Source organism: Pinus tabuliformis, chromosome 8, assembly GCF_031772625.1.
Source record: "Pinus tabuliformis cultivar Carrire ecotype Pingquan chromosome 8, CPIR1, whole genome shotgun sequence".
Lineage (NCBI taxonomy): Eukaryota > Viridiplantae > Streptophyta > Pinopsida > Pinales > Pinaceae > Pinus > Pinus tabuliformis.
The window spans coordinates 1,670,103,301-1,670,116,069 of NC_142294.1; positions in this window are offsets into that span (position 1 = coordinate 1,670,103,301).

Genomic DNA, 12,769 nt, shown 5'->3' on the forward strand with positions numbered 1-12,769 from the left:
CGGAGGCTATTTTGTAGGAGAGGGAAAGGAAGCTTAGGAGCAGGACTATTAGGGAATACCTTGTGAGGTGGAAGGACTTGCCTGAGGAGGATGCCACATGGGAAGGAGTGCAAATTTTGTAGCATCCAACACTTCAGTGGCTTGAGGACAAGCAACATTTGGGAGGGGAGGACTGGCATGTCCCCAACAAATGAATTTTGCTAGATAAGTTCTCAATTAAACAATTTTGTTAGTTAATGGGTATTTTGGCATTTAGACTTAGGACGAAGGGTTAGGAGATAAATTTAATTTTGCAAAAAGGAAAGGAGAACCCACTTAAGAGAAAATGAAAAATTAAAAAGATAGTGGGTAGTGGGGGCTACACCCAAGGGAAATCGAACCACAAGGAGAAATTCGACCCACAAGGAAGAGAAGGCTCAAGGGGGTTTGAACTAGTGGGACCTGCAAGGGAAGGAAGAGGCAGCAACTATAAAAAGGGAAAATCAAGCTCATTTTGGGGTCTTTGTTTGTGCATCGAACATTGAGAGCTTGCTTGAGCTGTTCAGCCTAGTCAACTGGTGCCATTGACTACATGGATTTCCAAGGAGAAATTCCCAACTCTCTTTCAGTGGACCAAGAGTGCCACCCTGGGAGAAAATTTCAGAGCTTATTGGAGAAAAGATTGCTGGAGATTGGGGGTCTGTTCAGCCATTCTATCAGCCAGTTTGAGCTTCGAGGAGGACGCAGTAGCAGAATTTGCACCACTGAGCTGAGGGTTTTCCAAGGGGAGTTTCAACTGGAGAATTTAGAGTAAAATTTCTTGAGGGTGGACCAGATTTTGTGGTGAATTGCAGGGCTGGAAACTGCTTACATGGAGAGCCAAATTCGTCCATTTGAGGGCCTGCTCAGTAGCTTCCTGGACAGAATTTTGTGGGCCAGAATTGTAGCAAGGAGAAGCTAGTTTGGGGCAGAGGTTTTGGCCAAAATTTCCTGGTGGACATTTCAGAATTTTTCCAGCCATTTGGAAGGGGAAATTCAGGGCAAATTAGCAGCTGTACTCCAGGTGGGACGCAAAACTAGTGAAGGACAGTGTAGCACCAAATTTTAGGTAATTCTAGGAGGTCGGAATTAGCCCAAAACATTCTGGGTGTTGCTGGCCAGGTATCAAGGAGCCTGCTCCTAATGTTGCAGAATTTTTGGTGGGGTTTTGAGGCCTCAAAAATCACAGGTTGCCTCCAACAGCAGTTGAAGAAATTTCTGGGTTGAATGCACAGCCAGAACGAGCCATCTTGAGGGGAGGAACTCACTTCTTTTCACCTGGGTAATTACTTGCTTGTTATAGCAAGCCCAGGTGCACACTTTCCATCCCCATTGTACTTAGATTTTCAATGGAAGCTTAATAAAATGGCTCAGCTTGCTATTTCTGGCTCAGTGGAAATTTGATTTTTCAGTTGCATGTTTGTATTTCAGATTGTGCATGTCACATTTTGTTGTAGCTAGTTCATGTTTTGATATTGCACTGTAAAAATTCTCTAGTTAGAAGATTACACACTTTGCTCCATAGATCAATTTATGGTCGTTATGCCTACATAAGTATTTCTACAACCTTAGTGCAATAGGCATATTTCAACAGTTAGGGTTTAACTGTTTAAATATTCTGTCTGCTATAAAACAAAATCACTGTATTAAATGACAAAAGAAAACTAATTGTTTTTAAGGTTTATATTTTTGTGTGTGCAGGGTTGTTGTTATCCATCGACGAATATCTTCGGGGCCTATTTACTTTTGCACATGATCCTGTTCCTGAAGTGACAAAACTGATCCTGTTCCCGAAGTGACAAAACTGGTGAGTTATTGTTATTTAGTTGCCGTTATCTTTGCCCTTTGTATAACATTGGCTGTTCCACTTCCATCCTGTTATTTGTGAATGGATAAAATTATAAACGTCTTTATTTCTGCTATATGATCTTGCTTTTCTCATCTTCGACTACTGAAAACATTGATTGCAGAAGATTGCACAAGAGAATGAGAACTAAGTTTACTTGGGTCTTTTAGGTGGTGATGCCATGTGCTATTTTCACTGTCTCAATTATGCCACTAAATGCCAATTTTTTTTTTTCTAAATAAGACTGAACTATTATATTACAGCAAGAGCAAAATTACATCAGTGGTATTACAACAGGGTCGAGGCCCTGTAGAACATGTCCTGGGATGAACAGTAAGCTCGAGAGAATGCATACCAGAATTACAAAAATGGAACCCAGAGTGATACTCCTGTAGTCGACACACGGACTGAAGCAGAAGGAGATTGAAACAACAGAAACACATAGAGAACATTGACCCCATGACAGAGATAACAGATAACCGACACCAGACAGAGATACATAGTAGCAGACACATATAAGATCGCGAAGGGAGTTGACAGAGAGAAAAATTCGTGCAGAGGAACCTGTAGCGCAAGCCGGGCAAGCTAATCTTCGTCCGTAGTCTGCGGTTCATCCTCCTTCTTGTAGCAGGGAGGCTGGAGTATTGCCTTACCAGTATTGCGTTGCACTGGCTCACTCGGGCCGGCTCCAGGATCAAGAACAGGCCTCAGCATGTCAATGGCAGGAAATTCCATTTCCACTGTGGGAACAATCCCAGGAATACGCGGAGGGTTGACTCGAGGGGCTTCCTCTTCTTCCCACGGATTACTACAGTGCTCCACTGAAACTGTAATGAAGAAAGTGGAATTGGATAAATTGCATGGAAGACGATATCTTACCATAGGGTGTTCAGTATGTCCACATTCCATTCTTGCTGGAGGTTCCGCCATTCTTCCTCTGCCCGGAGGCCTTCCCCTCGGTCTTCTGCGTTCAGAAGAATCCTCAATTGAGGAAGAGGGCGAAAGGGCTCTTCCACTGAAGCTACCCCGTCGACTGGTTCCCCTCTGACGTTCCGGCTGCATATTGGAAATGGGCGGTTGGCGAGTGTAAGGCAGGTTCGCAACTCCTCCAATCTCCCTCTGAATTGGATTATCCCTCTGAACTGGATACCCAATCCCCCAACCAGAATGCGGAAGGCGGGTTCGCAACACCTCCAATCTCCCTGGATCACACCCAAACTGCCCGTAAACTCTCCAATTGCCCAAGTCGACGGCCTCTGGACCCTCACAGTCGCTCTCAGAGCCTGGCAGAGAGCCGAAACAATGAGCCTCCGCCACTTCCTTCAAGATCAGAACAGGAGCAATCGAAAAATGCGGGGGAATGTCTGAAACCATCCGGCTATAAAGCGCCATGTTACCTTTCTCAATGCAGGCAATGAATGCCGAAGAGACGTCGCTGCAGTAAACCTTAACTGCATACCTTAAATGCTGCATGCCTGAACGTTTATGGCTTGTCCTCCTGAGATACGTGGCTTGTCCGGGCGGACAGATGCTCTGCAGACAAGCCATGAGCCCTATGTTTCTAACAACCACCCGCATCCGGGGCACTAAATGCCAATTTTATTACTAATGCCATGTGCTATTTTCACTGCCTCAATTGTGCCAATAAATGATAATTTTTTTGTCATTGTAAATTGCGTTGGGTAGGCAAGATGAATTTCTTGGGATTGTTGTTCTTCTAATCTCGTAAATGCTATTAGTTGCAACTTGCCTCTATTGAGGACCTCTTTCCTATACCGTGGAGAAAGTCAAATACCAAAGTCCTATTTCAAGAGAGTGGCTTCCTTGAAGCTAGGAAAATATCCTTCTTCATCTTAAACATTTGTAGTTTTAAATATATATTACCTTGTCTTTTAGGCAAAATTATGCTACCTCTCCTTAGGGAAAATTATTTCTGTAACGATTTTGTGCAATGCAATATTAACCCTTAATTTTTAAGCATTTGATCCAACGAGGGTTTTCATAAATTTCTGCAGGGAACAAACATTATTTGATACCATTTGTAGACATGTTCGATAGATCAACTTGCATGCTTTTTCCATTTGGGCTACCTACCTGATAGGTTTATAACTTTTGCAAGCTGAATGGACTGGATTATAGGTACGCTAATGAAATCTATAAACAAGGACTTACAATGTTCATTCTTCTATTAGCATATAAGGTTGCTAACATGACACAGTTCACAGCAGAAGCTCTCCTTAAAGCACCATCACAGCAAAGAAGGGCAGATTCAAATGGTTATGTTCTCTCTAGATTTAACAACAAAATCAGCACTAAACAAAACTACACCAATATCTGGTTTGATAGATTATCCACAAGAATCCTTGGGGTTATAAAGAGGAGTGTTGAGCAGGGAGATGCAGATTCCCCTTATGAACATATTATTAGTAGACAAAAACAACTAAGCATCAAATCCATCTTTGTTACATGCTGTTCATCAATCCACTTCAAAATGTCTGGATGAGATACATGAGTGTTGTCTAAACAAAAAAGCTCTGTTTAGGCTTACATTCTCTTGAGCTATGCCTGAATTTGCTAAATGTGTCTATGATTCATCTCTAGATGTGACAACTTGTTAATTTTAGGTATGTTCTATGCTTAGAGCAATTTATTTCAATTTTCATAGTTAGCTCAATATCTTTTCCAGATTAGCAATCATATCAGTATTAAAGTAAACTGCAGATAGAACATAAACATAAACTGCAGAAGACAAGCCAGGACAAGAGGACACAAGATGTGGCGCTAGCCAGGGACAAACCCCAATGTGGGGAAACCCTTGATCAATTCTTCTTATATGTTCTTCAATAGTTCAGCAGAGAGAGAGAGAGATAGTACATATACATCAGAAGTCAACACTTTGACTTGACTAGATAAGAGCAGAGATCTTCACCATGAAGATGACACAATGCAGTTATACACCTGACACCAAGGACTGCAGCTTGGTAAGCAGCCTTCAATCTTCAACTGATTTGCAGCATAAGGTCCTTCAAGGTGAGACCCTTACATCATCATGCTGATCCTTGTCAGTTGAACCAACCCATGACACTACCTCTGTCCATCTTTTATTACAGCAGCATCAAACAGTTCTCTAATAGCTTCAGCAGCATGACAGCTCCATATATATTATGCTAATGATCTGAGCACTCAAATACTCATACGAAATATTGACTGTGGTGTTATGGCCTGTGGCCTAACACACAGTCTTCCTCTGCTGCTCACAAGGAAGTCTGTACCTTCATACAGTCAGCTCTTCAATCTGCCTTCTATTAATGACGAAGTTCCACCAATGTCACTGAACATAGGCCTATATTAATCTGCCCTCTAACAGTCCCCTTTGCTGCTCCAAAGGTTTCCAACCAAGGTCTTCAACATAGTGATTTCTCTCATAGAATTTACTGTTCATAACCTTCATCAAGTTCACACCCCTTTCTCCATCCAAGTGACTGTACTATTATCAACACAGTCCTAACATATGCTGCCTTGCTGGACAGACTTCAACGTATACCCTTCAGCACTCTTCTCCATGTCATACAAGCCACTTTCAGACCTTCCTCATCTGCCTGAAGCTTGACGCTGTTGCTGTCCAAATCTGAGGTCAGATTAGGCATCTTTTAGCTGTGGTAAGACTCCATGGCTGCGACTGGGGCATGCTTGAATAGTCTTCTTTTGACTGCGTTAAGGGCTCCTCTTTCCAGCGTATAGGAATCCTCCTCTTGCTACATAGAACCCTCATTGATTGCAGATTATATCACCTTTGAGGACTGCGGTTAGGGCAGCATAGAGGCCTCTTGAGATTGCATATTAGAGGACTGCGTCTAGGGAGATAAGGCCTCCTATTTCCAGCGTATAAGAGTCTTCTTAAATTGCGGATGTAGGGCAACATCTAGTGCGGAATAAGGCCAGCAGTTAGGGCGTATATGGACTGTGATTAGGGCACGAACAGAACTGCGGCTAGGGCTCTTTTGAACAATGTATAGGTCTCTCCTTAGGGCTGCGTATAGGAGCCTTTTAGTACAGCGGATAGGGTCTCTTTCTAGACCAGCAATTAGATCTTTCCTTGCTGCGTTATGTAGGCTTCCTTCACCATTCTAGATCTCCCTTCCTTTCTGCATCTAGGGCTTCTTCATTAGGGCAGCGTAGATCTCTATTAGGGCAGCATAGATCCTTTCTCCATCAGGGCAGCATTATCCCTTAGGATCTCTCCTCCTACTAAAACCCAAAGACAAGTAGAGAGGAAGAGATCCCAAGTGAGTGTGTCAAAATGACTTGAAGGCTACCTCTATTTATACTAAAATGTTGAGCACAAGTGGGGTTTGTTTGGTTGCTGGCCGACCTTGACGAATTGTCCCATAACACAAATAAATTCATATCTCCATGAATACTTATCGGAATTGGATGATCTTTAGATCAATCCTACACCTCTCTATGAGAGACATCCAAGAAAAATATCAGCCGCTATTAATAAGATGACCCACATGGAGTTTGGCCCCAGTTTCCAATTTTAACACATCTCTAGTCCAAGCTGTTGGGGGCCGACTAGCATCAACATTATTTTTTTGTGGCTTCTTGGTCATCAAATTATTTTCAGGAAAGCATGGATTTGACAGTATTGGATGCTTGTCAATCTCATCTACCTTGTATCCACAAAACCGTGTTGCTTCTTTGAGAGGAAGGTTTGGGATTGTCTGTGTATTTACATCATATGACTGTTTGTTCCTATATGATTCTGCCATACTGGTAGTTAGAGGAAAATTTTCCCGCTGAATATTCACATATACATTGAAGGAATTGTGGGATAATTTTGAGTATATTGTAGACAAATCAATTGTTTGAGACACATACAAGGTGTCTTACTTCAACAACAAGATAAACGACACAAGTTTCAAGGTAGACAACATGATCAACATAGTAAGCAAGTGTACACCTATCACATTTTTTAATTTGTCTTATAAAGTGCTAGCTAAATCTCTCACTACTTACATCAAGAATATGCCAGCATGAACCATTTGCCCTGATCAACTGGAGTTTATTAAGAGACATTTTATCCGAGGTAATATTATTACAGCTTGTGAAGGTCTTGAATGAGTATTGAAGTCCAGCCACAAAAATAAGTAGATAGTCATATCCACATAGGGCCATGAGTACCACATGGCAATTGCCATGTTTAAAAGATCTTTTGTTTGAGAGCAGACATTCCACCTAAATGTGATATGTTGCCATTTATTTTAGTTGGGTTGGTGAACTGGATATACAAGGTGTTGTTAAAAGCTGCACAGACTATTTAAACAGTTTGATCTTCTTCAAATGCTGAAAGAAGCTTGGCATCATCCTTTGAGATCTCAGGAACTTTCTACACCTCAAGAAACATGATCCTTTATCCATGATGCTTCAAATCCTAATTCTCTCAAAACAATTTTCAAGGCACTGTTTCAGATCTTCAAATCTTAACTCAAGCAATTTTGAAGTCACTGTTTCAGATCAAAGCAAAAGTTTTTGATGATAATTATCAAAATGAGTTCACTGTGAAGCTTTTTTTTAAGCCAACTTCGAATAAATAACCCTAATAATATGGACAGAGTCCAAAATATATTACAAAATTAGTTTACATAATGCTTCTGGACAGAAGTCTTTGATGATAACAACCAAAATGAATAAAACACAAGACCTTTTTTTGAAGCAAACTCTGAATAAACTTGCCCATTTATATGCATAGAAGGCCTGAGGATATTCCAAAAATAGGACTTTGGAAATAAATGTTACATATTTGACTTATTCCTTAACTTTGGTGATGGGCAGAGGCAGGGTAGGTGCAGGGGATAACTTTTGATCTCAAAGAACATCAAGAAACAAGCTTCACTTGGGGTTTAGGAGAAGCTACCAATAACTGAGCAGAGGCATTAATGCTCTGTCAAGGATTCAAAATACTTAGCTGAAGAGGGATCACCTTGCTGTAAAGGGTATTCAACAATCATAATGACACCTGAGAAATCAATGGAACTCCAATTATATCAGCCTTGCAATCCTCTTTACAGAATTCAAGGGATGATGAGGTGCTTCAAATCCATAGATTTCTATCATGTCTTGAGCATCTTCAACAAATATACAGATTGTATGTTAAATGAAGTTGCCTTGTTTAAAGTCGTACTTATAAGGATAACTTGTGGGGTTCCTTTCATCTTCCATTTGCCATGAAGGTTTTTTTTCCCGGGGAGAAAATATCGTAATTTCCATTAATTTGTTGAAAATTACATGCTGTAAATGCCATAGGCATATGCAAGTACCATGACCGAAGTCAACTGTGTAGAGTTATCAGAAAACAGTAACTGTAAATATCTACAAAATGACTCAGTGATGGGTGTACTACTGGCTGCTGTTCATATACAAAATAGTTACATGTTTAAAATTTTTACCAAAATGATTGCTGTTCTGTTGCCAAAGAGTAAAAAGCAAAAAGAAACAGATAATTAATTTCTGCTGATATTAGGGCCTGTCTGCCCTCCATAGATCCTGTTCCATATATGGTCTGTGGTAAAACTGGTAGGTTCTTTGAGGTGAGTGCTTTGTGATCATCCATTCTCCTCTAGGACGATGCACTGCCTCTTTCGATAGCTTGTCTGCACCTTCATTCTGCTCCCTGTAAATATGAGTGCATGAGATATGATCAAAATGTGTTTTGAGATGAATAATATCATCCAAAATAGCTCTGAGTGTATATGCATGGCATGATGTTTTGTTGAACCAGTTTATGACTATTTTGGAGTCTCCAAATATTTGTAGGTGTCTGCACTGTTTGTGTATTGCAAAGTATAAGAGGTGTCGGAGTGTAAGCAGCTCTACATAATTATTTGTACCCTCTCCCAGCCCCATGAAAATGTGAAAGTAACGTGTATCAGACAGATAAAGGATTATGCCTCCACCACATCCCTGTGCTTGTGCTGCGCCATCGAAATAAGCCCTAGGGTGTTCTTTGTCGATCAGTTCTTGTGTGATGTTCCGGAGCCTAAAAATTTGTTCCTCTGCCGAGATTTCCCCATAGCTCGTACAAATTTTTGGAGGTATCAATGTCCAAACTATATTTCGGCCTCTAAAGATAATGTTATTGTGGCACATCCAAATGTGCCAGTTGACCAATAACGGTAGGTTCCTAACTCTCGGCTCTGAAGCTGATTCCCACCACCTATCCTAGGCATTTGGGATATTGACGCCACTCCATAAATGCGGGATTTTTAGTGTGTGCCGGACTTGGGCTAGAGTAGTTGGGATGTGGGACATCAGAGGAATAAATGATGGTTCGATTCCTCCTCTGCACGACATAAAACACACCAAGTCAGGCCTTGGAAAGCCCGTTTCCTAAGGTTTGCTCCTGTAGGAGTTTTATCCATTATAATGTTCCACATCAGTAATTTTGTGCATGGAGGGGCTTTTAACTTCCATAGATGACTCCACCAGCGCAACAATCTCTCCGGCTTGTGGTCTTCATGTATAATCTCATACTCTTCCTTGGGGGAATAGTGCCCTTTCTTTGAAAATCCCTAGATCAATTCATCCTCCTTGTCTCTCAGGCGCACATGGGATTCAATTAGTGTCTGCAGATATTTTCTCCACTGTCTCTGCCATTGTTCCGGTAGATTCCATGCCTCCCATGTATGCCAATCTTGCTGGAATATTGATGTGTTGTGAGGGTCTCCGAGATGTGTGATGAAGTGAACACCATTGTGGTTTTGCAGGGTGATCAGGTCCGGTGGGAGCTGATATGAATTTCCACCGCCAATCCGTGGGTCAATCCCAATCCGGACTGACTCACCATTTCCAATCCTCCAGATGAGGCCCCTTTTGATGATAGGAAGAGTGTTTATTACAGCCCTCCATATGACTAATATACCCTTCCTGTTCCATGAGGTTCGTCTTAGCCAGTCCAAGGCAGTGCTCAGTGAGATGTATTTGTGGGTGACCACCTCTGACCAAAGACTCTTATGCTTCAGGAGGAGCCAACCTAGTTTTGCAGCCAGAGCTTGTGCGAAGGTGGGGAGATGCTTTAAACCCCAACTGCCCCATTTTTTGGGAGTAGTGATCTTGCTCCAATTGAACCATGCAAAAATCTTTCCTTTGTGTCCCATCCATAGAAAATGACTACAGACGCTTTGTATCCTATGTAGTATCCCCCGGGGGATCCAGGCCAAGGACATCCAGAAAACTGGGGTTGCTTCCAGTACTGCTTTTATGAGCACCAATCTTCCAGCTCTGGAAAGTAATTAGTGACTCCAAATATTTAATATTTTTTCTACCTTTGCAATCAACCAGGTCTAGTCTGCTATTTTATAACTATCTGCTTTTATCTAGAATCCCAAGTACTTTAGCCCATCCTTTAGTGCCAAGGTTTGGTAGGGGAAGCTTTGTAGAGCTAACTGTGATTCTTGTTGTGTACAATCCGCGATTGATATAGTGGATTTTTCCCCATTTATTTCCATTCCTGTAGCAGTACTGAAGAGTTTTAGTATCTCAGTGAGGGTAATGATGTCCTGTATTCCCCCATCAAGGAATATGAGTATATCATCAACAAAGAGCAGATGCGTTATCAGGCAATGTTCTGTGATCTTAAGGCCCCAGAGTCTCCCAGCTCTCTTCTCCATCGCAATCAGTATACTCAGGCCTTCCATGACCAGAAGGAAAAGTAAGGGGGATAAAGGGCAGCTTTGCCTAATTCCCCTCTCCGCTTGATGGGAGGTTGATCCATTAATTAGGATTGCAAAGGAGACTGAAGTAATACACCCCATAATCCATCTGATAAACACCATTGGGAACCCTAGATGGGTGAGGAGCATCCTTAAATATATCCAGCTAACCTTGTCAAAAGCCTTTGAGAGGTCAATTTTGAGCATCACCCCTTTCAGGTTCTTCAGCTTGATGGAGTGGAGGGTCTCTTGTGCAGATCCAATGGCTTCATGGATTTGTCTATTTTGAAGGAAAGCAAATTGCTCCTGAGAGATGTGTTCAGATAGGATTGGTTTGGTGTGATTTTCAATAATCTTTGCAATAATTTTGTAAAGACAATTGCAGAGGGATATAGGGCGAAAGTCATTGAAGGAGAGCGGGGACTCTGATTTGGGAATGAGGGCTATAAAGGTAGAGTTGATGGGGGCATGTATGCGACCTAGGGCCCGACTTTCTTCCACCACCCCAGGCAGGTCTGGTCCCAAGGTGTCAAAGAAAGTAATATAGAATTCCACAGACCAGCCATCCAAACCCGGACTTTTATCCTTCTTGAACCACTTGAGAGTACTTTCTAATTTCCCCATGGAGACTGGTTTTATGAGGTTCTCCATCCCATCAGGTTCCACAAAGCCAGGGAAATGGCTTGCAATGCTAATGATTTCAGCGATTGTTGTTCCATCAGGGGCTTTGAAAAGCTGCTTGAAGTGTGAGATACCCAAATGGGCAAGTTGAGGGTGAGTGTTGGTAGTCTGAACCTGGTCCGAGGGCATCTGCCAGATAGTATTGCTGGCTTTCCTTCCATTAGCATATTTATGAAAGAACTTTGTGTTGCCATCCCCCGCTTGAAGCCAGGTTTCCCTGCTTCCGAGTCTCCATGTTTCTTCCCGGTCAAGTAAGATCTTAGATCTCTTAGCCTCTAATTCAACGAGATGTAGTTTTGACTCGGTCGATAAGAAACGATACCCACTTTCATCTGTTAAGGAGGCCAACTAAGCTTCGATGTCTGCAAGGGTGTGGTCATCCCTTGCCTTTTTCCTTTTTGCCCATTCAATGGTTAATCTCTTTAGTTGACTCAGGTTGCTACAGAACCCCGCAACCTTCCTCTGGTCCATGAGTGGGGGTTGTGCTTGCCAAAAATCCGAAACCATCTTGATGTAGTCAGGGTCCTTTAACCAGGTGGAGTTAAATTTGAAAGGCGCCCTAGGTTTACTGGAAGTGCCGACCATTTCTAGGTTTATGGGGGAGTGATCCGATATGCCCCCGAACCCACCCATTGCCTGTAGATGGAGAGGGATTGGAGGTGGTCTTTCTGAATGGGGAATCTGTCTAGCCTTCGTCCAAGGGCTGCTTCTCTAGTCCATTTGTTATGCCATGTTGGCATCTTCTTGTTCATGGGAATATCTATGAGTCCATATTGGTCCATGAGGGAGCTTAGCTGATCAGTGAGGGGGTCTAGTTGCGAGTGGTGCCCCCAGGATTCCTCATGTCCAATGGAGAAATTCAAGTCACCCCCAATAATTGTAGATTTGCTGATCAAGGGATTTTTCAGAAAGGTTTGCCAGAAGGCAAGCCTATTTTGATTAGGGGCAGAGATATTGAAGATACGAAACTATTTCCCAAGATTAGCCGAAAAAAAATCCATGCCTAGGAAACCTTGACCGCCCCAAGAGGAAATCACCCTTATAGAATGAGGATTGATCAAATGGCTAGGCCCCCAGATCTTCCTACTGCATCCAGAGCTTGGAAGTGCCAGCCAGGTAAGATGGCTTGAAGGGTCCTATCTATCTGCTCAGATGGTCCTAGGGTTTCCTACAGAAGTATCATGTCACAGGGTATACAATGCAAGAGTCGCTTGAGGGCCAATTTTTGGAGGGGCTGGCCAACCCTCTACAGTTGAATGAAAGCCACTTCATCAGGGAACAGAGTCAAGGGTGTCAGTTGCGCTAAGTGCCCTTTCAATAGCGTTCTGGCGCCCCCGTGCCACATCTTCCCCCATAGATTTGATGGCTTTGGAAATCTTAGAACGTCTGCCCCTGGTAAGTTTGAGCTCGATGGAGGGGGAAGGGATGCCTAGGCCTAATAGATTAGGGTTTGTCAGTTGACGAGAGCGGAGGTTATAGGAGTGCGAGCCTGAGGTAGAAGGGGAGTGAGGGG